General features: G+C 52.3%; 1 long non-coding RNA gene across 2 annotated transcripts in view; it reads left to right on the forward strand.

The window, feature by feature from the left end:
- The window catches only part of LOC140429853 (uncharacterized), a 32,711-nt gene extending 28,053 nt beyond the window's left edge, over positions 1-4,658 (forward strand). For both annotated transcript variants that reach the window (XR_011949222.1, XR_011949223.1), the window contains exon 3: positions 3,812-4,658. This is a non-coding gene — a long non-coding RNA (uncharacterized lncRNA). The remainder of the gene's footprint in view (positions 1-3,811) is intronic.
- Positions 4,659-25,535: the final 20,877 nt, after the last annotated feature.

Genomic DNA, 25,535 nt, shown 5'->3' on the forward strand with positions numbered 1-25,535 from the left:
CTTGGGGATCCAGGTAGCTAGGAGCTGGGGGGCCCTGCACAGACTTAATTTGACACGGCTGGTGGAGCAGATGGAGGAGGACTTTAAACGGTGGGACATGTTGCCACTCTCGCAAGTGGGCAGAGTACAGTCGATTAAAATGGTGGTCCGCCCAAGGCTTCTTTTTGTATTCCAATGCCTTCCAATTGTGATCATCAAGGCCTTTTTTAAGAGGGTAGGCAGGAGCATTATGGGTTTTGTGTGGGCAAGTAAGATCCTGACGGTAAGGAGGGGGTTCCTGGAGCGTAGTAGAGATAGAGGAGGGCTGGCGTTGCCGAATCTGGGTGGCTACTACTGGGGCAGCCAACGTGGCGATGATCCGTAGGTGGGTGATGGAGGGAGAGGGGGCGACATGGAAGACGTTGGAGATGGCGTCCTGCAAAGGAACGAGCCTGGGGGCGCTGGTGACGGCACCGCTGCCGCTCTCGCCGACAAGGTACACCACGAGTCCGGTGGTGGCAGCAACGCTAAAGATCTGGGGGCAGTGGAGACGGCACAGGGGTGCGATGGGAGCCTCGGTGTGGTCCCAGATCAGAGATAACCATCGGTTTGTCCCAGGAAGGATGGACGGGGGTTTCAGAGCTGGCATCGGGCAGGGATTAGAAGAATGGGGGACCTGTTCATCGATGGGACGTTTGCGAGCTTAGGGGCGCTGGAGGAGAAGTTTGGACTGCCCCCGGGAAACGCTTTCAGGTACATGCAAGTGAGGGCGTTTGTGAGGCGGCAGGTGAGGGAATTCCCGCTGCTTCCGGCACAGGGGATTCAAGACACGGTGATTTTGGGCATATGGGTCGGAGAGGGCAAGGTATCGGCGATATACCAGGTGATGAAAGAAGAGGGGGAAGCTTTAGTAGAGGAGCTGAAGGGTAAATGGGAAGAGGAGCTGGGGGAGGAGATTGAGGAGGGTCTGTGGGCTGACGCCCTAAGTAGGGTTAATTCCTCGTCCTCGTGTGCCAGGCTTAGCCTGATACAATTTAAGGTTGTTCACAGAGCGCATATGACGGGGGCAAGGCTGAGTAGGTTCTTTGGGGTGGAGGACAGATGTGGGAGGTGCTCAGGAAGCCTGGCGAACCATGCCCATATGTTTTGGTCGTGCCCGGCACTGGATGGGTTCTGGAGGGGGGTTGCGAGATCTATATCTAAGGTGGTGAAAGTCCAGGTCAAGCCAAGTTGGGGGCTAGCACTATTTGGAGTAGCGGACGAGCCGGGAGTGCAGGAGGCGAAAGAGGCCGGCATTCTGGCCTTTGCGTCCCTGGTAGCCCGGCGGAGGAGCTTGTTAGTGTGGAAAGATACGAAGCCCCCCAGTGTGGAAGCCTGGATAAATGATATGGCAGGGTTTATCAAGATGGAAAGGATAAAGTTTGCCTTGAGCGGGTCTGTGCAGGGGTTCTCCAGGTGGTGGCAACCGTTCCTAGACTATCTCGCGGAGCGTTAGATGAAGTTTGGTCGACAGCAGCAACCCGTGGGGGGGGGGGGGGGGGGGGGGTCCATGTTTATGTCTTGCTATGTGAGTTTTCTTTTCTTTTTGTTACGGGGGGGTGGGGGGTTGTTTGTATGGTTGAAAATTTTGTTAGAAAAATTCTTAATAAACATTTTTTTTTAAATGAAGGTTAGTATTTAAAAATTCAGTCACCTGCCAATTTTAGGGGGACCAGAATTTGATGGGCGGAAACAACATTCATAACATGATTAATCCCTTGATCACCAATGATTTATGATTATATTCCAGAAGAGTACTAATAGCATGCCAATACAATTGACACATCATCAGTGTGTATAATTTCTGCATGAGCACTTGAAAGGTTAGATATATGATTGATATTGCATTGCAGGTTTACAACCACAGAAGTATTACAGAGCAGGCTATGCGTTCCTATGTGCCTGTGCTGGGGCAATTCAAAATTAATTCCACTGCTCTCCTTTCTTTCCATAGCCCTGTATTTTCCTCTGTTTTGAATACTTAGCTACTAAAAATTTAAGTGCAAAGCATTGCTTCAAATTTAACTTTAGCAGAAGGACAAGGGAAGGTTGGTTCAACCAATGCAAATTTTGAATTGATGTTAGGATGTTTTCACACAAAATGTGATCAACATCTGAAATGGAATCCTGGCTATGTTGTTGAAGGAAAAGGTCATGAGATTATTTAAAAAACAGACAGATGGTCTGACAGGATTAGGTGGGATTGAGGATGCCACCTTTTTAAGCAAGGGTGGGTTCAAAAGGCTTCCTTATCCATTTCTATCCTGGAAACTACATAGAAGAATCTGACGATTGATTGTGCACAGTTTCAGCTCAACGAGAGGTAGTTTAATTGCAGTTTAGAGGGAAGAGATTCCAATTTATCAGCAGAATAACACAATGTGAGAACTATGTCGTTTGTGTTCCAGCTAAATTTAAGATGGCTATGTGGAGCAAACCATAGTTCATTTCCCTGCTAGTTTAAAATAGATCAAAGGGAGAAAAAGAACCCTTGAAGAGCAAAGATGGGGAAGAAAAGCTAAAGAAAAGACTATAGATGTAGCAGTAGCAGAAAATCAGAGGTAATGAGAAAGTCTAGTAGTTTTGTTAGGAAATGCTGCAGGATGAAATACAACTTTCATTCCATCTACAATAAAACAAGTTAAACAGCTCTCGTATTTGTTGCAGTTTTATACGAAAAGGATGTGAAAGCTTGTGAAATGAATGGGGAATCGAAAACGTGGAGCAGTAGTGTATGAATCACTCATTGTGCTCTGCTATGATTGCCATAATTGCACTACAATTTCAAAGGTGACTTGTTTGAGGTTTTCAAAAAAGTATTTTTGGAAGGAAAATTATTTGTCTTAAATCAAATGCTGGGAAAAAGTTAACCTCATGATATGCCTCACTAAATCAGAAATTAGGGTTTATACTTGGAAACATTTTGAACTTTTAAATTGCCCAGCCCTTTTCCTCTAAACATTACGCTGTGATTACTCACAAGAAGCCTTTGAGTATTTAAAGATTGAATGTAGATTACTTAATACTGTTTTAATAACTAGTGAATTTGTTTTTCTGTGGCGGGATTCTCCGACCACCCACCTGGTCGGAGAATCGCCGGGGGGCGACATGAATCCCGCCCCGCCGTTCCGATGCTGCCTGCCGAATTCTCCGGCGCCGGTTTTTTGGCAGGGCCGGGGATCGTGGCGCGCCGGTCGGGGGCCATTGGCAGTGGCCTACCCAGCGATTCTCCGGTCCCCGATGGGCCGAGCGGACGCCCATTTTTGGCCAGTCCTGTCGGCGTGAATTACACAAGGCCCGTACCAGCTGGATCTGGCTCTGAGGGCGGCCTGCGGAGTCCTTGGGAGGGGGGGGGGCGGGGATCCGGCACCGGGGGGGGGGGGGGGGGGGGATCCGGCACCGGGGGGGGGGGGGGGGGGATCCGGCACCGGGGGGGGTATCCGGCACCGGGGGAGGGGGGGATCCGGCACCGGGGGAGGCTCCCACGATGGCCTGGCCCGCGATTGGAGCCCACCGATCTGCGGGCGGGCCTGTGCCATAGGGGCTCTCTTTCCCTCTGCCATAGATTTCTGTGGAGGTTCTCCTAATCATCGGCTTGGTGTAAGATCCATGGAACCCCTGGAGAAATGGTGTAATTGCTAGATATTTCTCTGTAATTTCTGCAGATCATCCACCAAAGGTCCAACAAATGATCAGGAGCCCCTGGTAGAAATTCAAAACTAATGCTGCTTCACATGGTCAAGAGCATTCTTAAACAATTTATTTAATATTTTTGTGTATTTTCTCATTCAAGACTCTGCCACGGGTCCAGAACATAATACCATGATTTTATACTATCCAAAATCCAATGATACACAGTTTCAAACAAGATCCAGACATCTAGGGGTCAGGACTTCAGAGAACACACGGGAGAACAAATGTCTGTCTTATGGATCAGTGTCCTCTGTCTGGACTCAACAGTGACACAATTGCAGAAGCACAGGAACATATAGCTGGCTGTTAAGTTTTCACCAGAAGCTGCTTTGAACAGGTGACAGGAGAACTTCCACAATAAGAATGGTCAAGGCAGAGGCTGCAATACATCGGTATAGAACTGTTTGACATGGTCCATGCTTTCTTGACTGCTAAAGGTATCAAAGGGCATAGAGAAAAAAGCAGAAATCTGAAGTTAAGCGAACTGTCATAACAGAATACCACGGGTCGCTCAAATTTCCTATTCACCTTCTGAACCAAATAATAAAAAACATTTCTGGCTTCAGGTACAATAGTATAATTGTTAGGCAATGACTTAGCTCCATCCATTAAATTTTGTGCATAAAGCATTACATTTATTTGAGTATCACCCAATTTGGTAGTAATTTTTGGGTGAATTTTAAATGTGGCTCAAATCAAGGATACTGATATGCATGTGTAGTAGCATTTTGTATATGTAAACTGTACACTAATGTAATTATATGTAATTGTAAATAAATACTCTCACTTTAATTCCAAAGGTATTGCTAAATGCAATTATAGATGTTTCAACACCAGCAGACAATATATACATATATGTAATTTATTCTTGTCTTCAGCACTATGCGGATGTTTCGATTGACTTCTTTTGAGTTTCTGACTCACATATAATAAAACTTTGTTTCCAATCACTGTTTTAAATTCTTCGACTGTGCATCAGCATTCCTGAGAGGTGAGGTGTTAAATCCTGATGCTAAATTATAGCTTCTGCCTTCATAGTACACGTATTACATGTGACCAGGTTAGTTGAGAAGAGCTCTTTTATACAAGTCCCCGATTTTATCATTGTAAACCTGATTTGAATGTGGGAAAGCAACTACACTGGGCCAACCATTTCTAGAGCTCATTTGGGCCCAGGTTATGTGAGAAAGTTACTTGTGCAATTAAATCTACAAACAACAATGTACTTAATCCAGATTTACTTGTATGACAGAGGCCTTCCTCAGTATAACTTGTCAGTTTTTTATTTAATGTTTCTTCAGCCAGTAAGAAAGAAGGCTATGTTGGGCATAAAATGGGTCAAAGAGTGCAGGCATTCAAGACATATGGCATTCAGCTGTGGAGACCCTTGTTCTTGTTTATTGCCCACAATTCCCAGATGCTCTACTTCTCAGGCACAGTTCTGTCTGAGGAGGGTCCAGGCAGTTTACACTTTGGAAGCTCACACAAAAAATATAAATGTACAATTTACAAAATCCCTGTAGTTGCTGATGAGTTTGGTTCTGCTTGAAGTGGTTTACACATTTCACAGTATTTACATTGTCCGCAAGCAATAAATGGGTTTCCATAAACCTCTGGCTGAAAATCATCCCTTGGCCACTGTGTGCAAGTAAAGGCTGACACCCGTGGTATGTAGACAATTTCGATCACAGGACTTTATTTTACAAGAGATGATCAAGGTATTTTTTGTCATGATAGGTACACTGGTATAACACTGGCTGTAATTGGATGCAGCATAGATCAAAAAGAAACTCCAGACCCTGAAGTTCGTTCAATCAGGTTTATTGAACTAATAGCACAGTTAGCACAGTTCTCTGTGAGGTCGACTCTCTGCTAACCTAAGTGTGGTCACTCTGTCTGACTGAACCAGACTAGCTCTTAGCCACGTGGTGGGGGTGTAAGATTGTAACAACACCCTTAACTGACTCTAGATGTTCATCAGTGGAAAGAGGCGGAGTGTAAGTGCCTTGTGTCTTTTATAGTCAGATCCCACCCCTGAGTGTCCTGCCTGCTTATTTGTCATGTCCTGTTCTCGGTGTCCATTAGCTGCTTGTCTGTATATCATTATGTGTATGTCTGCATATCATGACATCTACCCTTTTTTTAATCTTTGGATGACATATGTGAACGTATTTACACGAATAGGCCAATATTAACATATATACATGCAGTGGATGTGAACATATGTACATGTGAAAACAGCTGTCTAATGCGAGAACACAGAACATAGCAAACAGAACAAATGTTTATAAGTCCAGTCTCTGTGGCTTGCGTCTGATCCTGGTTGATCGGCGGAGAGGTGGTGGTGGGGACGACAGCGCGTTGATGGGCGGGATTGAAGCCTGACTGGTGGCCTCGTGAGTCGAGTTATCAGGATGTGGCAAAACAACAGAAGGAAACGGAGAAGAATGTGGTTGCGGGCAGGCAACTTTGCGCAGTGCCCGTCTGTTTCGTCGCACAACAGAACCATCAGCCAGACACACAACATACGAGCGGGGGGCAGCCTGTCGAACAACGACAGCTGGAGCTGACCAGCCTCCATCAGGGATCTTGACCTGAACAGTGTCGGACGGGGATAACACGGGCAAATCGGTGACGTGAGCATCATAGCCCTGTTTTTGCCGGTCTCGGAGTTGCTGCACCTTCTGCGCACCGGGAGGTGATCCAGGTTGGGCACGTTTATGAAGTGTCGTTCGCAGGTCCCTGTTCATCAGGAGTTGAGCCGGCGACATGCCAGTGGACAGTGGGGTTGCCCTGTACACAAGCAGCGCAATGTGAATGTCAGACGCAGAATCCACGGCCTTGCAGATGGGCTGCTTCACTATGTGCACCCCTTTCTCAACTTTTCCTTTTGACTGCGGATAGTGTGGGCTGGAAGTGACGTGTTTGAACTGATACGACTGGGCAAACAGAGACCATTCATGGCTGCTGAAGCACGGGCCATTGTCACTCATGACAGTGAGTGGGATACCATGCCTGGAGAACGTCTCCTTACTGGCCTTGATGACGGTCCGGGATGTGAGGTCTTGAGAGCTTCACGACTTCAGGGTAGTTGGAAAAATAATCAATGATTAACACGTAATCATGACCATTTGCATGAAAGAGGTCGATGCCAACCTTGGACCACAGAGAGGTTTCGATTTCATGCTGCTGAAGTGTCTCCTTCCTCTGCGCTGGCTGGAAGCGTTGACAGGTTGCACAGTTAAGGACCATATTCGCGATGTCCTGGCTGATCCCGGGCCAGTAGACAGCCTGCCTGGCTCTGCTTCTGCACTTTTCCACATCCATGAGGTTGCCCTCATGGATTTGACGGAGCACCAAGCTCTGGAGACTGTGTGGAATTACAATCCGATCCAGTTTGAGGAGGATGCCATCAACCACCGTCAGGTCGTCCTTTACATTGAAAAATTGAGGGCACTGCCCTTTTTGTCAGCCATTGGCGAGGTGTTGCATAACACATTGCTAGAGGGGGTCTTTGGCTATCTCCTCACGGATACAAATTACCTTCTCATCAGATGCCGGGAGGGTGCTAGCACACAGCTGCACCTGTGACTCAAGCTGTGACTCAATTTGCCGGATGATGTTCAGTGGTTCACTAGGCATGGTGATGGAGCGGGACAGTGTATCGGCAATGATGAGCTCCTTGCCAGGCATGTAGACCAGGTCAAAGTCGTACCTTCTGAGTTTGAGGAGGATGCGCTGCAACCGAGGCATCATATCATTAAGGTCCTTGTGGATAATGTGGACGAGGGGCCTGTGATCCGTCTCGACTGTGAATGTCGGCAGGCCGTAGACATAGTCGTGAAACTTGAGAATGCCAGTGAGAAGGCCCAGGCATTCCTTCTCGATTTGTGCATACCTTTGTTCGGTGGGCGTCATTGCCCTTGATGCGTAGGCAACCGGTGCCCAGGATGAGGATCCTTTTCCACTGAAGAGTGACGGATTTCTGAGGCGTGGAGGGTTCGGGAGAAGAAGGCCACGGGTCTGCCCGCTTGGTTAAGGGTGGCCGCTAGAGCTACATCGGAGGCGTCGCTCTCGACCTGGAAGGGGAGGGACTCGTCGATGGCGTGCATCGTGGCCTTTGCGATATCCGCTTTGATGCGGCTGAAGGCCTGGCGAGCCTCTGTCGACAGGGGGAAGGTAGTAGTCTGTATTAGTGGGCAGGCCTTGTCTGCATACTGGGGGACCCACTGGGCGTAATATGAAAAAAACTCCAGGCATCATTTCAGGGCTTTGGAGCAGTGGGGAAGGGGAAATTCCATAAGGGGGCGCATGCGTTCGGGGTCGGGGCCTATTATCCCATTGCGCACTACGTATCCCAGGATGGCCAGCCGGTTTGTGCTAAACACGCACTTGTCCTCGTTGTATGTGAGGTTCAAGGCGTTTGCGGTCTGGAGGAATTTTTGGAGGTTGGCGACGTGGTCCTGCTGATCATGGCCGCAGATGGTTACGTTGTCGAGATACGGGAACGTGGCCTGTAACCCGTGTTGATCAACCATTCGGTCCATCTCCCGTTGGAAGACCGAGACCCCGTTTGTGACGCCAAATGGGACCCTTAGGAAGTGGTATAGTCGCCCATCTGCCTCGAAGGCTGTGTACTTGCGGTCACTTGGGCGGATGGGGAGCTGGTGACAGGCGGACTTGAGGTCCACGGTGGAGAAGACCTTATATTGGGCAATCCGATTTACCATGTCGGATATGCGGGGGAGAGGGTACGCATCTAGCTGTGTGTACCTGTTGATGGTCTGGCTATAGTCTATGACCATCCTTTGCTTCTCCCCGGTCTTTACTACTACCACCTGTGCTCTCCAGGGACTATTGCTGGCCTGGATTATACCTTCCTTCAGCAACCGCTGGACTTCGGACCGGATAAATGTCCGGTCCTGGGCGCTGTACCGTCTGCTCCTAGTGGCGACGGGTTTGCAATCCGGGGTGAGGTTTGCAAACAAGGATGGCGGTTCAACTTTGAGGGTTGCGAGGCCGCAGATAGTGAGTGGGGGTATTGGGCCGCCGAATTGAAACGTTAGGCTCTGCAGATTGCACTGGAAATCTAATCCCAGTAATGTGGGTGCGCAGAGTTGGGGAAGGACGTAGAGCCTGTAGTTTTTAAACTCCCTTCCTTGCACCGTTAGGGTCACTATGCAGAACCCTTTGATCTCTACGGAGTGGGATCCTGCAGCTAGGGAAATCTTTTGCGTACTGGGACGGATGGTCAAAAAACAGCGTCTTACCGTGTCAGGGTGGATGAAGCTTTCGGTGCTCCCGGAGTCGATCAGGCATGGTGTCTCGTGTCCGTTGATCAGCACCGTTGTTGTCGTCGTCTGGAGCGTCCGGGGCCGTGCTTGATCCAGCGTCACCGAGGCCAGATGTGGTCGTGGTGTCTCAGCGTCTTCTTCGGACCCCGTGGAGCCGTCGATGCTGGGGTCCTTTGTTGTCATCCAAGATGGCGGCATCCATGAATCGCACGTGGCCGGGGGTGGACAAGATGGCCGCCCCCACGGATCGCACGTGGTCGGGGGTGGACAAAATGGCCACCCCCATGCATCGCACATGGCTGGGGGTTCACAAGATGGCGGCGCCCATCCTCCCCTCGTGGTGGCCGGGACCCAAAATGGCGGCGCCCACAGGTCGCACATGGGGCGCTGGGGGGGGGTTAGGGAGCGTTTGGGATGCGCTGGACTCTTTCTTCTCCGGGGACAGCGGCGACCCCCCGGGACCGGCACACAGCCGCGAAATGGCCCTTTTTCCCGCAGCTCTTGCAAGTTGCTGTGCGGGCCGGGCAGCGCTGCCGGGGGTGTTTCGCCTGCCCGCAGAAATAGCAGCGGGCCCCCCCGGGATGGTCTGGCGTTTTAACCGTGCAAGCCTGTGAGGGAGGGGGGGGAGGGGGTTTGTCGCTACGGGGGTCCACGGAGCCCAAGGGGCTGCCGCGCGGTCGGGGCAATAGGCGCGGGCGTTTTGCGAGGCCATATCTAGGGAAGCTGCAATGGCCCGTGCCTCTGAGAGTCCTAGCGACTCTTTTTCTAAGAGTCTTTGGCTGATTTGGGGAGAGTTCATACCTGCCACAAACGCATCGCGAATTAACATGTCCGTGTGTTCCGTCGCGTTTACCGGCGGGCAGCCGCAGCCCCGTCCCAAAATTAGCAGCGCGGCGTAGAACTCTTCTAGCAATTCTCCGGGACTTTGCCGTCTCGTTGCGAGTTGGTAGCGTGCGTAGACCTGGTTCATTGGACGAACGTAGACGCTCTTTAGTGCTGCGAGCGCCGTCGGGAAATCCTCTGCGTCTTCTATGAGAGGGTAAATTTCCGGGCTTACCCTTGAGTGCAGGACCTGTAGTTTCTGGTCTTCTGTGATCCGGCCGGGGGCCGTTCGGAGGTAGCCTTCGAAACAAGCCTGCCCGTGTTTAAAAACTGCTGCCGCGTTCACTGCGTGGGGGTTGATCCGCAGGCATTCCGGGGCGATCCTGAGCTCCATAGTCCTTTAAGCACGCTTAATAAATTGTCTGTTGCTGAACTGCTGGGAACAAGTCACGCTTAATAAATTGTAGCGCACAATGACTTACGAGAGAGACGAATAGAGATGAAGTCGATGAGGCTTTATTCAGCGTGACTCGTTCCCAGCAGTTCAGCAACAGACTGGAGCTGCGGGGAGAAGCCCAGGTTCTTATACTCCGCCTTCATGGCGGAGCTAGGGATCAACAGCCAACCAGGACCCGGGATCTGTCAGCCAATAGCATCACGGCTTCACAGTCCCACATGACCCCTAATGCATACTACCACAGAGGTGTCATCACGTTGCAGCAGGACCGCACCGATGCCATCCTGGCTCGCATCTGTCGAGATTTTCGTTTTCCTGTCTGGGTCGAAAAATGAGATACGGGTGCAGTGATGAGCTTGGCTTTCAGCTCCAACCACTCTACCTGATGGGCCACCTTCCACTCGAAGGCAGTGGACTTCTTCACTAGGTTTCGTAGGGCCGTGGTGTGTGAGGCCATGTTTGGGATGAACTTGCCCAGAAAATTGACCATGCCCAGGAAGCGCAATACGGCCTTCTTGTTTTCCAGGACCTTTATGGCTGCGACGGCCTTGACCTTGTCTGTGTCGAGGCACACGCCCTGCTGAGAGATCTGGTCTCCTAGGAACTTGAGTGTCGACATGCCAAAGCAACATTTGGCCCTGTTCAGCTTAAGGCCATTGGTGCGGAATACCTGCTGGAGGTGGGAAACATGCTCCTCAAGGGTCGTGGACCAAATGATGACGTCGTCCATGTACACATGAACCCCTTCGATGCCCTCCATCATCTGCTCCATGATGCAATGAAATATCTCTGATGCCGAGACGATGCCGAACGGCATACCGTTATAGCAGTACCTGCCAAACGGTGTGTTGAAGGTGCAGAGCCTTCTGCACCTTCTGCACAAGAGCCAGCTGAATTTGCCAGAATCCATGTGACACATCTGACTTGTGAAAAACCTTGCATGTGCCATCTCACTGGTGAGTTCCTCCTGCTTCGGGATGGGGTAGTGTTCACACATTATATTCTGGTTGAGATCCTTGGGATCTATGCAGATGCGCAGGTCTCCAGATGGTTTTTAACCACCACCATCGAGCTGACCCAGTCAGTCGGTTCGGTTACCCTGGAAATGATCCGCTGCTGCTGCAGCTCCTTGAGCTGTTCCTTCAAGCACTCCTTCAGCGGAGCCGGGACCCGGCCTGGTGCATGGACCACTGGCTTGGCATCAGGTCGCAGGAGGATCTTGTAGGGCAGCATGGTAGCATTGTAGGGCAGCATGGTAGCATTGTGGATAGCACAATTGTTTCACAGCTCCAGGGTCCCAGGTTCGATTCCGGCTTGGGTCACTGTCTGTGCGAAGTCTGCACATCCTCCCCGTGTGTGCGTGGGTTTCCTCTGGGTGCTCCTGTTTCCTCCCACAGTCCAAAGATGTGCAGGTTAGGTGGATTGGCCATGATAAATTGCCCTTAGTGTCCAAAATTGCCCTTAGTGTTGGGTGGGGTTACTGGGTTATGGGGATAGGGTGGAGGCGTTGACCTTGGGTAGGGTGTTCTTTCTAAGAGCCGGTGCAGACTCGATGGGCCTCCTTCTGCACTGTAAATTCTACGATAATTCTATGATAATCTATGTACCGATATGGCAAAGTGCCCATCCCGTCAAACACATCTGGATACTGAGCGAGGATGTCGTCAATGCCAGCTTGAAGATCCACTTTGGGGGATGTCGTTGAATAAACCCGCTGCACCAGGTTTAGCATTTTGCAGGCACGCGCCCTCTGGATCCATTGTACTGCCAGGATCAGAATCCTGTAATCGCCGTTGCACATTCTGGACGCGCCGTCGTCGGAATTGGGAGCGCTGGCCTCTGACTGGTGGTGCAGAACTGCACAAGGCTGCATAGTGTCCAGGCTTCCCGCAGCTTAAACATCGCCTGCCTCTTGCAGGTCAGTGTCCCTTTAAGTGGGCGTTGCCACAGTTCGGTCACGTCATGACGTCGGTGCCGTGACATGGTGTACGTTGTCGCACATGCGCAGTGCGGTCGGCAAACGTCTGCACCTGCGCAGTGTGGGTGTCGGCCTCTTCGTTATCCCATTCACATCGCGTGTGCGAGGGGCTCCGGGAAAAGCGCGCGAGTTGGCCGCTGTCTTCACTGCTGAGGCGCTGCATCCGGGAGATGGCCTGCACACACTCTGCCTCGTGGGAGGCAAGTTTATCATTTTCAGCCGATTTGTATTGGGAATACCGATTTTTTGCATACTCATGCACTGTACATGTTTCAATCACGACTGGCAGGCTTATATGCTTGATTTTTAAGAGCTGCTCTCTCAGAGGATCAGAGTGAACTCCAAACATGACTTGGTCTCTGATCATGGGGTCAGCAATATCACCAAAGTTGCAGGACAGGGCTAGCAGGCGGAGGTTAGTTAAGAAGGCACTGAAAGATTCATCTTTATCTTGAAGACATTGTTTGAATATGTAGCGCTTGAAGATTTCATTGTTGTCCACTTCACAGTGACTATCGAACTTGTCCAGGATGGTCTGAAACTTTGTCTTGTCCTGGCTTTCGGTGAAGTTCAACGAGTTGAAGAGTTCGATGGCTTGATCACCCGCTGTTGAGAGGAGAAGCGCGATCTTTCTTGCATCAGACGCACCCTCGAGGTCTGAAGCTTCAATGTACAGCAGAAACCTTTGCTTGAATATTCGCCAGTTGGCACTGAGATTGCCGGAGGTCCTGAGCTGGCGAGGAGCCTGAATCTTCTCCATGATGCCGGGATACATTTGCTGGTCATCACGGAATGGACTGAGGTAAGCCACCTTAAATTAGTAGTCTCCTGGTATCATGTCGTGTTAGGTACACTGGTATAACACTGGATGCAGCTTAGATCAAAAAGATACTCCAGACCTTGAAGTTAGTTTCATCAGGTTTATTGAACTAATAGCACAGTTGGCACAGTTCTCTGTGAGTGCGACTCTCTGCTAACTTAAGTGTGGTTACTTGACTGAACCAGACTAGCTCTTAGCCACGTGGTGGAGGTGTGAGATTGTAATAACACCCTTGACTGACTCTCTAGATGTTCATCAGTGGAAAGAGGCGGAATGTGAGTGCCTCGTGTCTTTTATAGTCCGATCCCACCCCTGAGTGTCCTGCCTGCTGATTGGTCATGCCCTGTTCTGTGTCCATTAGCTGCTTGTCTGTATATCATTATGTGTGCGTCCGCATATCATGACATTTTTAAACACAGGCTACAAACCAATGGATAGAAACCAGCTAATGTTACTACAAGGAAACTGGAAACATAACCACCAAAAAACATGTTTCATAGAAATTCAGGACCAGCTTGGAAAGTGCTTGACTCAGTTGTACCACATTTTGGCACCATGAATCTCACCAAATGTAGAACTGTTCTGCTTTATGAGCCACAGTATAACCAGGGTTTAAATATACTAGTTTCCGAGTAAGGTATTAGATGGAAATTTGGACTTGTTATTGCCAATGGAAGTATAAAGTAGCTCCAAGTACTTAGTTTTACTTTACTTACAATCACATGAATATAGCAGAGACTCCCTGTTGATTTATCTGTGATACAAACCGTTTGAAAAAACAATAAAGATAGATGACGCAAAATCTTACACTAAATTCCTCACTGTTTTCTGACTCAGTTTGACAACGTATGTTAATAATACAAACTCAATGCCAAATAATGCATTTAGACCAGCCATTGTCAAAGTCGGGGGCGCGACCCGCGGGTGGGTTGCGAGCGGGTGGCGGGAGGGTCGCGGAGCCGTCCGTCGCAGTGCTCTGCGTGCAACAGCCGCAGTAGCCGGCTTTTAACTATGCTGTCTGCGAGAAGCCTTTTTAACCATATTTTTAAAATGTGGCCGCACTGCGCATGCGTGCCCGTTCACACATGCGCACCAATGATCAGGCACGTATGCGCAGTGCGGCCGCATTTTTTTTTTATATGGTTAAAAAGGCTGCCCGCAGCCGGCATAGTTAAAAGCCGGCTGCTGCTCGCTCTGCCCGTTTCGGAAGTGCTCGGTTCTTCTGAACGAAGCTAAGGCCGAGTTTCCCCCCCCCGGCGACTAGCACCATCGGACCCACCCGCAGAGATCCAGCGCCATGGCCTCTATCTCGGAACTCGCCTGTATCTACAGCGCGCTCATCCTGCACGACGACGAGGCCACTGTCACCGAAGACAAACTCAATGCCCTGATTAAAACAGCTTGTGTGACCATTGAGCCTTTCTGGCTGTAGCGCACAAAGACTCACGAGAGACGAATAGAGATGAAGTCGATGAGGCTTTATTAAGCGTGACTTGTTCCCCGCAGTTCAGCAACAGACTGGTCTGCGGGGGAGAACTCCTGGTTCTTATACTCCGCCTTCAGGGCGGAGCTAGAGATCAACAGCCAACCAGGACCCGGGATCTGTCAGCCAATGACATCACGGCTTCACAGTCCCACATGACCCCTAATGTATACTACCACACTGGCCTAGTCTGTTTGCCAAGGCATTGGCTAATATTGACGTCAATAGTCTGATCTGCAACGTTGGTGCTGGTAGCAATGCCCCAGCTGCTGCAGCAGTTGTTTCCACCGCTGCCCCTGTTGCTGCTAAAGAGAAAAAGGAAGAGAAGAAACAGGAAGAATCTGAAGAGTCTGACGATGACGTGGGCTTTGGTCTCTTTGATTAAACGTGCCAAGCAACAACATGGTTACAATTTACAAAAAATAAATAAAAATTGAATATAAAAGCCGGCTGCTGCGGCTGAAGACTGCGAATTTGAGCAATCAGAGATGCAGAAGTTTAAAAAAAAAAAAAAATTCTATGTAATCTTCTTGCCTGAGGGAGGCAGAGAGCAGCTCACGGCCCCCGAACGTCGCCATCACGTGCTTTGGGTGTGATTGCGATTCCTCTATTTTGTCAGCAACAAATAAGGTAAGAGAAAATGGTGGGCCGCGAAGGTTGGCCGGCGTGGGTCCCGAAGGTTGGCCGGCGTGGGTCCCGAAGGTTGGCCAGTTGGTAAAAATGGGTCCCCGGAAAAAAGTTTGAAAAGCACTTCTTTAGACTCTGCTTTTGGCAGATAAACTAGGCAATATTAAAGAGAGCTGATATGCATGCCTCTGGGAATTTTGCAGAAGCTCTTGTGAATCCCTACTTATCTTACACTTATTTGTAGCACTTTGAGTGGCACCATTGTGTGATAGTCACCACTGTTGTATTATATTGTATATATGGGTATTATGGTAAGGGGTACGGGGGTAGTTCCATGCCTGCTGGCTCCGCCCAGTAGGCGGAGTATAAATGTGTGTGCTCTCCGAACAGCAGCCATTTCGTCAGCTGCTGTAGGAGGCCACACATCTCTGTGTAATAAAGCCTCGATTACATTCTACTCTCGTCTCGTCGTAATTGATAGTGCATCAATTTATTACACCGAGATATTTCAGCGATGGACCTCAGCATCAAACCGGATCGCCTGCAGCTGCATCCTCAAGCAGACAACGCCAAAAAGGATTTTGAATATTGGCTAGCTTGCTTTGAAGCATACATCGGGTCTGCGCCAGACCCAATCTCAGAAGCACAGAAGCTCCAGATTCTGTACACGCGGCTGAGCTCCAATGTTTTTCCCCTCATCCAGGATGCGCCTACCTACGCAGAGGCCATGGCGCTACTGAAGGAGAATTGCGCTCAGCAGACCAACAAGACCTACGCCAGGGACCTGTTCACGCGGCACCAACTTCCCGATGAGTCTGTGGAAGATTTCTGGCGTGCCCTGCTCGCCCTGGTGAGAGACTGTGACTGCCGGGCCGTTTCGGCCACTGAACATTCGAACCTGCTAATGAGAGACGCGTTCGTTACGGGCATAGGGTCGGCCTACATCCGCCAGCACCTCTTAGAAGGGGCCACACTTGACCTTGCGGCGACCAAGAAACTAGCACTCTCGCTCACTGTTGCCTCGCTCAACGTACAGGCTTATGCCCCCGACTGCATATCCCACGCCCCCAGTGCATCGTGGACCCCGCCAGCGGCCACCCCATCGTGGACCCTATCAGCGACCGCCCTCAGCCAACCCCACAGCGGCGCCGCGCGGCAGCCAACCAACCCCGGGGGACCCAAGTGCTACTTCTGCGGACAGACAAAACAACACTGGCAAAGCTGCTCGGCACGGAGCGCGCTCTGCAAGGCCTGTGGCAAGAAGGGACATTTTGCTGCAGTGTGCCAGGCCCGCTCAATCGGCGCTATTGTCCCGGCACCCCCCACATGCGGCCAGTGGGCGCCGCCATCTTCCTCTCCTCAGACCACGTGCGGCCCATGGGCGCCGCCATCTTGCTCCACTCACAACACGTGCGGCCCGTGGGCGCCACCATCTTGCTTGCCTCAGAACCAATGGGCGCCACTATCTTGCCTGCCCCAGGACATATGCGGCCCATGGGCGCAGCCATCTTACCCGCCCAAGGACCCCTGCCCGTCGGGCACCTCATCGGGCCGCTCATCGCCTGCAACCACCGATGACCAGCCGCGCCTCGCCTCGGTCACGATCGACCAGTCTCGACCGCACAACCTCGCGACCACTTCGACAAAGGTGAAGGTCGATGGGCACGAGATATCCTGCCTACTGGACTCCGAGAGCACTGAGAGCATCATCCACCCCGATACGGTAAGGCGCTGCTCCCTCGCGGTACACCCCATTAACCAAAGAATCTCCCTGGCCTCTGGATCCCACTCCGTGGCGATTCGGGGGTACTGCATCACCACCCTCACCGTCCAGGGCGTAGAGTTCAGCGGCTCCCAGCTCTATGTCTTCCCCAACCTCTGCGCTGCCCTGCTACTTGGCCTGGATTTCCAGTGCGACCTCCAGAGCGTAACCCTGAAATTTGGCGGGTGCCTACCACCCCTTACTGTGCGGCCTCGCGGCCCTTAAGGTCGACCCGCCTTTCCTTCTTGCAAACCTCACGTCGGATTGCAAACCTGTCGCCACCAGGAGCAGACGGTTCAGCGCCCAGGACAGGACCTTCATCAGGTCTGAGGTCCAGCAGCTGCTGCGGGAAGGTATCAGCGAGGCCAGCAAATGCCCCTGGAGAGCCCAAGTGGTAGTGGTGAAAACCGGGGAGAAAAACAGGATGGTCGTTGACTACAGTCAGACCATCAATCAGTACACGCAGCTTGACGCATATCCCCTCCCATGCATATCTGATATGGTCAATCAGATTGCACAGTACCGGGTCTTCTCGACAGTGGACCTGATATCTGCCTACCACCAGCTCCCTATCCGTAAGGCGGACCGCCCATACACTGTGTTTGAAGCAGACGGCCGCCTTTTCCATTTCCTTAGGGTTCCCTTTGGCGTCACCAACGGGGTCTCGGTCTTCCAACGGGAAATGGACCGAATGGTTGACTGGTACGGGCTGCGGGCCACTTTTCCGTACCTGGATAACGTCACCATCTGCGGCCATGACCAGCAGGACCACGACGCTAACCTTTCCAAATTTCTCCACACCATCACACTCCTCAACCTAACTTACAACAAGGAGAGGTGTGTGTTCAGCACAAACCGATTAGCCATCCTTGGCTATGTGGTTCAGAACGGAGTTCTGGGGCCCCACCCCGACCGCATGCGCCCCCTCATGGAACTCCCCCTCCCCCACTGCCCCAAGGCCCTCATACGATGCCTGGGGTTCTTTTCGTATTACGCCCAGTGGGTCCCAAACTATGCGGACAAGGCCCGCCCACTCACCAGGCCTTCAACTGTATCAAGGCCGACATCGCCAAGGCCGCGATGCACGCAGTCGCAAGACGCACCCCTTTCAAGTTGAGAGCAACGCATCAGACGTCGCTCTGGCTGCCACCCTCAACCAAGCAGGCAGGCCCGTGGCATTCTTTTCCTGCACCCTCCATGCCTCCAAAATTCGGCACTCCTCCATCGAAAAGGAGGCCCAAGCAATCGTTGAAGCTGTGCGACATTGGAGGCATTACCTGGCTGGCAGGAGATTCACTCTTCTCACTGACCAACGGTGGTTGCCTTCATGTTTAAGAACACACAGCAGGGTAAGATCAAAAATGACAAAATCTTGAGGTGGAGGATCGAGCTCTCCACCTACAATTACGAGATTTTGTATTGCCCCAGTAAGCTCAACGAGCCCCCTGATGCCTTGTCACAAGGTACATGTGCCAGCGCACAAGTGGACCGACTCCGGACCCTGCACGACGATCTCTGACACCCAGGAGTCACCCGCTTGTACCACTTCATTAAGGCCCGCAATCTACCCTACTCCATCGAGGAAGTCAGGGCTATCACCAGAGACTGCTAGGTCTGCGCGGAGTGCATACCGCACTTCTACCAGCCAGACCGTGCGCGCTTGGTGAAGGCCTCCCTTTGAACGCCTCAGCGTGGACTTCAAAGGGCTCCTCCCCTCCACCGACCGCAACACGTACTTTCTTAATGTGGTCGACGAGTATTCCCGATTCCCTTTCGCCGTCCCATGCCCCGATATCACATCTGCCACCGTCATCAAAGCCCTCAACACCAGCTTTGCTCTGTTGGGTTTCCCCGCCAACGTCCAAGCGACCAGGGATCCTCATTTATGAGCGATGAGCTGCGCTAGTACCTGCTCAACAGGGGCATTGCCGCGAGCAGGACGACCAGCTACAACCCCTGGGGAAACGGGCAGGTGGAGCGGGAGAATGGGACGGTCTGGAGAGTCGTCCAGCTGGCCCTACGGTCCAGAAATCTCCCGGCCTCCCGCTGCCAGGAGGTCCTCCCCGACGCACTTCACTCCATTCGGTCACTCCTGTGAACCGTGACTAATGAAACCCCCCCATTAACGTCTCTTTGTCTTCCCCAGGAAGTCCACCTCCAGGGTTTCGCTCCCAACGTGGCTGGCAGCTCCAGGACCCGTTCTCCGAAAGCACATACGGCTCCACAAGATGGACCCATTGGTTGAGAGGGTACAGCTATTCCACGCAAACCCGTAGTACGCCTACGTAGCGTACCCCGACGGCCGCCAAGACACAGTCTCCCTCAGGGACCTGGCACCAGATGGGTCCCCACACACTGCCCCGGCGCCACCCTCCCTCCCCCCAGCGCATCCCACCGCAGCCCCCGCTCCAGGACAACCCATCCTCCCCTTGCTCCCACCTGGGGATGAAGACGATTTCAACACGCTCCTGGAGTCACCGAAGACCAAGTCAGCGCCTGAGTTGCCACCAGCACTGCGGCACTCTCAACAACAGATCAAGGCGCCCGATTGTCTAAATTTGTAACCTTCTCTGTAATTTTAAAACCAATCTGTATGTATATAGTTTTCCACCACCCCAGCTGGACTCATTTTTAACAGGGGGTGACTGTGATAGTCACCACTGTTGTATTATATTGTATATATGGGTATTACGGTAAGGCCCCTGTACTACAGGTACGGGGAAAGATCTCTGCCTGCTGACTCCGCCCAGGAGGCGGAGTATAAATATGTGTGCTCTCCGAACAGCAGCCATTCCGTAAGCTGCTGTAGGAGGCCACACATCTCTGGGTAATAAAGCCTCGATTACATTCTACTCTCGTCTCGTCATAATTGATAGTGCATCACATTGTGCTTAAGCTTCTTTGATATTTTGGTTCAAACATTTGGGTCAATGTTTCAGTACATTTGGTAAATGATTATCTGCTTCAGTCCTCTATCTTTAATGCCAATTTTCTTTTTCTGTTCAGAACGTCATGCTTATCAAGGTGCATAGATTAGTGTGTCGCTGTACAAAACCATTTCAGTGCGTGTACAATGATAGTTATGGTGACACAATTCAGCTGCTGTCCTAACACAGTTTCATATAAAATGACACATTTAAACTATCCTCAGTAGTACTGTAGCTTCTGTACCAGTGTGAAAATTCTGTATCATAACCCTATTAATGCTAATTAATGTGGAATTTACGATGTTTGTTTGCCTTCCTTGACAATTAGACTCATGAATATTATCAGTGAGAAACGTTTTTCATTTCCTGTCCACTCTGACTAGGTTTAAATAAAAGCCCAAGAGGTGAAAGAACATAATACCTGGGTAAGCATGTCAATTTTCATGGAGGTTGCCAATGTATATCCACTCCATATCAAAGAGATGTTGCATACACTCCATCTGCTGAAGTCTTATAGATGGTTGGAGAATGTTTTGACATAAGTGGCGGGATTCTCCGGTCTCCTAGCCGCGGGTTTTTCAGCAGTGGGAGGCAGTGCGCTGTTCACTGGCAACGGGATTCTCTCACTCCTGCCGCTGTCAATGGAAATTCCCATTGAAGCCACCCTATGCCGCTGGGTAATCTAAGGGCAGGGGTGCATTGCCGATGGGATCAGAGAGAACTGCCGGAGAATTCTGGCCAAGGTCTCGCCCATTAGTAAGCTGTTGGACATATATTTATTTAAAAATCTTAATTAGCCATGTTTCCATGGCAGACATGGATTGGCACTTCCCATTTCTCATTACAATCTGAAAATTTTGAAATATAGGGCACGATTCTCTGGAAACATTTCCAAGTGCTGGAGCGAGCAAGAATCGCCGTGAGTTTCCCGGCGCTCGGCCCGGCGAGGCCGGCATCACCATTCAACATTAATTGGTCCACTTAACGAGGCCTCACTGGCTTCCCACCACGAATGCCGGTTCGCCAGCTGATTCTCCAGGACCGCGCTCGCCAGACACTCGCTAACAAGGTCGAGCTGCACTTAGGCTGCACTTGATCAGCCAACCCGCAACAATGGCGCCGACGAGACCAGCCCCAAGATTCAGGAATGCTGACCTGGGGAGGCCCCTAGACGCGGTGGAGGCCAGGAGGGATGTCTTGTTCCCCCGAGGGTCCCGGAGAGTGAGCCACAAGGTAGACAGTGCTGCCTGAGAGGAGGTGGCGACAGCAGTCAGCTCGGGCAGTGTGACTAGGAGGACTGGCCTCCAGTGCCGGAAGAAGGTCAACGGCCTACACCGGGCAGCCAGAGTGAGTAGATAACAACGTCCCGCCCCCCAATGGAACATCCCCCCCCCCCCCCCCAGGCGACCCCCAACCCTCCCCCTTCAGCACTCCCTCCACCTACCCCTTCCACCCTCCCTCCATCCCAACCCTCCCTTCACACCCTCCCCCACAACTATGAATCACGCAATGTCCTCTCTGTGTCCCCTCAGCAAAAGCTCTCCCATAATCGGCGGGAGAGGACCCAGACTTGCAGTGGGGTTGCGGACATCAGAATCCTCACCTCCTTCAAGGAGCGGACCCTGGAGGTCACTGGTGTGGCCGAGGACAGGGCGTTCACCCACGCGGCGGCTGGCGGACGCCATGGAGGTGAGGAACCACCGGGCCCCATCGAAGGACCTGTCAAACATGAGTAGTGATTGCCTTACTGACTGACGCATCCCTCCCACTGATCACATGCCCATTCTCCTGCAGGTTCTCCAGCTGACGGCACCAGCCCATCCTGGTTTTACAAGCAATGGCCCTTGGACTTCAAGAGCACTTGATCTCCGGGTGAAATGGACAAAAATAGGGCACATAAAAGTGATGTACCATCAATTACCATGAGACGAGAATGGTGGAACAATCGAGGCTTTATTGAACAAGATGTTGTGCCTCCTGTAGCTGGAACCAGAATGGCTGCAGCGCAGGAGAGCACACACTTCTATACGCCGCCTGCTGGGCGGAGCGAGCAGGCAGGGATTTACCGTCGTACCTGTAATATACGGGCAGCGCCGTAATACATACAATATACCACTAGTGGTGTTTACCACATTCACCCCCTTGATTAAAAAAAAGTCCGGCGGAGGTGACGTAAACATTACAAATTAAGTCTGTCGGGGGATTTGACCATCCGTCGTGATCGCCTCAGTCCTGGTGGTGATGTGGGCGCCGACATGGTCACCTGTGACTCCGGGAGCGTGTTGTCCTTGTCTTCGTCACCCCTGAGTGGATCCAGTGGGAGGATAGATCCTGTTGGGGTGGGGGCTGTGGTGAGGTTCGCTGGAGGGAGGGTGAGTGGCACGGGTGAATGAGGCAACCGGGGGTGGAAGGAGCGGTGTCAGGTCGGGGGCCGTGGGTGGGGACCCAGTGGATGCCAGGTCCCGGAGGGAGACGGTGTCTTGGCGCCCGTCGGGGTGTGCCACGTAGGCGTACTGCGGGTTTGCATGGAGGAGGTGGACTGTCTCGACCAGGGAGTCCGATTTATGGCTCTGCACATGCTTCCGGAGTAGGGCGGGTCCAGGAACTGTCAGCCATGTTGGGAGTGAGATCCCGGAGGTGGACTTCCTGGGGAAAGCAAACACCCGTTCGTGAGGGGTCTCATTAATGGCGGTGCAGAGGAGCGACCGGATGGAGTGGAGTGTTTCGGGGAGGACCTCCTGCCAGCGGGAGACTGGGAGATTTTTAGACCGCAGGGTCAGCAGAACGGCCTACCAGACCGTCCCGTTCTCCCTCTCCACCTGCCCGTTTTCCCGGAGATTGTAGCTGGTCGTCCTGCTCAAGGCGATGCCCTTGCTGAGCAGGAACTGACGCAGCTCATCGCTCATGAAAGAGGATCCCTGATTGCTGTGGATGTAGGTGGGGAAATCGAACAGAGTGAAGCTGCAGTGCAGGGCTTTGATTACTGTGGCAGAAGTCATGTCGGGGCATGGCATGGCGAAGGGGAACCGGGAGTACTCATCAATAACGTTGAGGAAGTACACAGAGCGGTCGGTGAAGGGGAGGGGCCCTTTGAAGTCCATGCTGAGGCATTCAAAGGGGCGGGAGGCCTTCACCAGGTGTGCTCTATCTGGCCGATAGAAGTGCGGCTTGCACTCTGCGCAGACTTGGCAGTCTCTGGTGACGGTCCTGACCTCCTCGATGGAGTAGGGCAGATTGCGGGCCTTGACAAAATGGAAGAACCGGGTGACCCCCGGGTGGCAGAGGTCATAGTGGAGAGCCCGGAGTCGGTCCATCTGTGTGCATTGGCACATGTACTGCGGGACAGGGCATCAGGGGGCTCATTGAGCTTCCCTGGGCGATACAAGATCTCATAGTTATAGGTGGAGAGCTCGATCCTCCACCTCAAGATCGTGTCATTTTTGATCTTGCCCCGCTGTGTATTATTAAACATGAAGGCAACCGACCGTTGGTCAGTGAGGAGAGTGAATCTCCTCCTGGCCAGGTAATGCCTCCAACACCGCACAGCTTCCACAATGGCTTGGGCCTCCTTCTCGACAGAGGAGTGCCGAATTTCGGAGGCGTGGAGGGTGCGGGAAAAGAAGGCCATGGGTCTGCCCGCCTGGTTGAGGGCGGCGGCCAGAGCCACATCTGATGCATCGCTCTTCACTTAGAAGGGGAGGGACTCGTCGACCACATGCACTGTGGCCTGGCGATGTCCGCCTTGATGTGGTTGAAGGTCTGGCAGGCCTCAGCCGTCAGGGGAAAAACTGTGGGCGTGATGAATGGGCGGGCCTTGTCCGCATAATTAGGGACCCACTGGGCGTAATATGAGAAAACCCCCAGGCAACGTTTCAGGGCCTTGGGGCAGTGGGGGCGAGGGAGTTCCAGGAGGGGGCGCATGCAGTCGGGGTCAGGCCCTAGGACTCCATTTTCCACTACATAGCCAAGGATGGCTAAGCGGTTGGTGCGGAACACGCATTTCTCCTTAATGTAGTTGAGGTTAAGGAGTTTGGCGGTATGGAGGAATTTTTGGAGGTTTGCGTCATGGTCCTGCTGATCATGGCCGCAGATGGTGACGTTAACTAGGTACGGGAAGGTGGCCCGCAGCCCGTACTGGTCAACCATTCGGTCCATCTCTCGCTGGAAGACCAAGACCCCATTGGTGACGCCGAAGGGAACCCTAAGGAAGTGATAGAGGCGGCCATCTGCTTAGAACACAGTTTATTGGCAGTCCTCGGGCGGATGGGGAGCTGGTGGTAGGCGTACTTCAAGTCGACTGTGGAAAAGACTCGATACTGCGCAATCTGATTGCCCATGTCAGATATGCGTGGGAGGGGGTACACGTTGAGCTGCTTGTACTGACTGTATGGTCTGACTGTAGTCAATGACCATTCTGTGCTTTTCCCCAATCTTCACTATCACTACTTGAGCTCTCCAGGGGCTGTTGCTGGCCTCAATGATCCCCTCCCGCAGAAGCCGTTGGACCTCCGACCTGATGAATGTCCTGTCCTGGGCACTGTACCGCCTGCTCCTAGTGGCGACGGGTTTGCAGTCCGGGGTGAGGTTTGCAAACAGGGAATATGGATCGACCTTAAGGGTCGTGAGGCCACAGACGGTGAGGGGGGGCAGGTGTCCGCCGAATTTCAAAGTCAGGCTTTGGAGATGGCATTGAAAATCCAGGCCGAGCAACAGGGCAGCGCAGAGGTGGGGGAGGACATAGAGCCTGAAGTTGCTGAACTCTATGCCCTGGACAGTGAGGGTCGCGATACAGTACTCCCGGATTTCAACGGAATGGGATCCGGGGGCCAGGGAGATTTTCTGGGTGACGGGGTGTACCGGGAGCAGCGCCTTACCATAGTGGGGTGGATGAAACTCTCTGGATTCCCGGAGTCAAAGAGGCAGGTCATCTCGGAGATCTTCACCGTCGTCGTAGCGGTCGCGAGGTTGCGGGGCCGAGACTGATCTAGGGTGATGGAGGCGAGCTGCGGAAGATGCTGGGAGGTCCCGGGCTGATCAGCGGTGGCGGAGGTAACAGTAGGCGGCGAACGGCCAGATGAGCAGGGGTCCTGAGGCGCGGTCCAAAATGGCACGGAAAATGGCGGTGCCCATGGGGCGCACATGACGGGCGGCATCAAAGATGGCGGCGCCCACGGGCCGCACGTGGCTTGCGGTGGGGAAAATGGCGGCACCCACAGGCCGCATGTGGCTTGTGGAGGGGAAGATGGCAACGCCCCTGGGTCGCATGTGGGGGGTGTAGAAATGCCAGGCCTGGAAACAGCGGCGACCGACCGGGCCTGGCAAATGTAAACAATGTGCCCTTTCTTCCCACACCCGTTGCAGGTCGCGCTCCGCGCCGGGCAGCGCTGCCTGGAGTGTTTGCATTGTCCACAAAAATAACACTTGGACCCCCGAGAGCAGGCTTGCGGTGAGTTGGAGTTGGCAGCTGGTGGGGCACACGATGCCCACGAGGGTGCCGCGTGGTCGGGGGTGTAGGACTGCAGGTTACGGGAGGCCACTTCTAATGAATTAGCAAGCTGCCTAGATCGAACGTACCCCCTTCCAATAGTCGCTGGCGGACGTACGTAGACTTCATGCCCGTGACATAAGCGTCTCTAATTAAACGTTCGGTGTGT

Source organism: Scyliorhinus torazame, chromosome 1 (assembly GCF_047496885.1).
Source record: "Scyliorhinus torazame isolate Kashiwa2021f chromosome 1, sScyTor2.1, whole genome shotgun sequence".
NCBI classification, from domain to species: domain Eukaryota; kingdom Metazoa; phylum Chordata; class Chondrichthyes; order Carcharhiniformes; family Scyliorhinidae; genus Scyliorhinus; species Scyliorhinus torazame.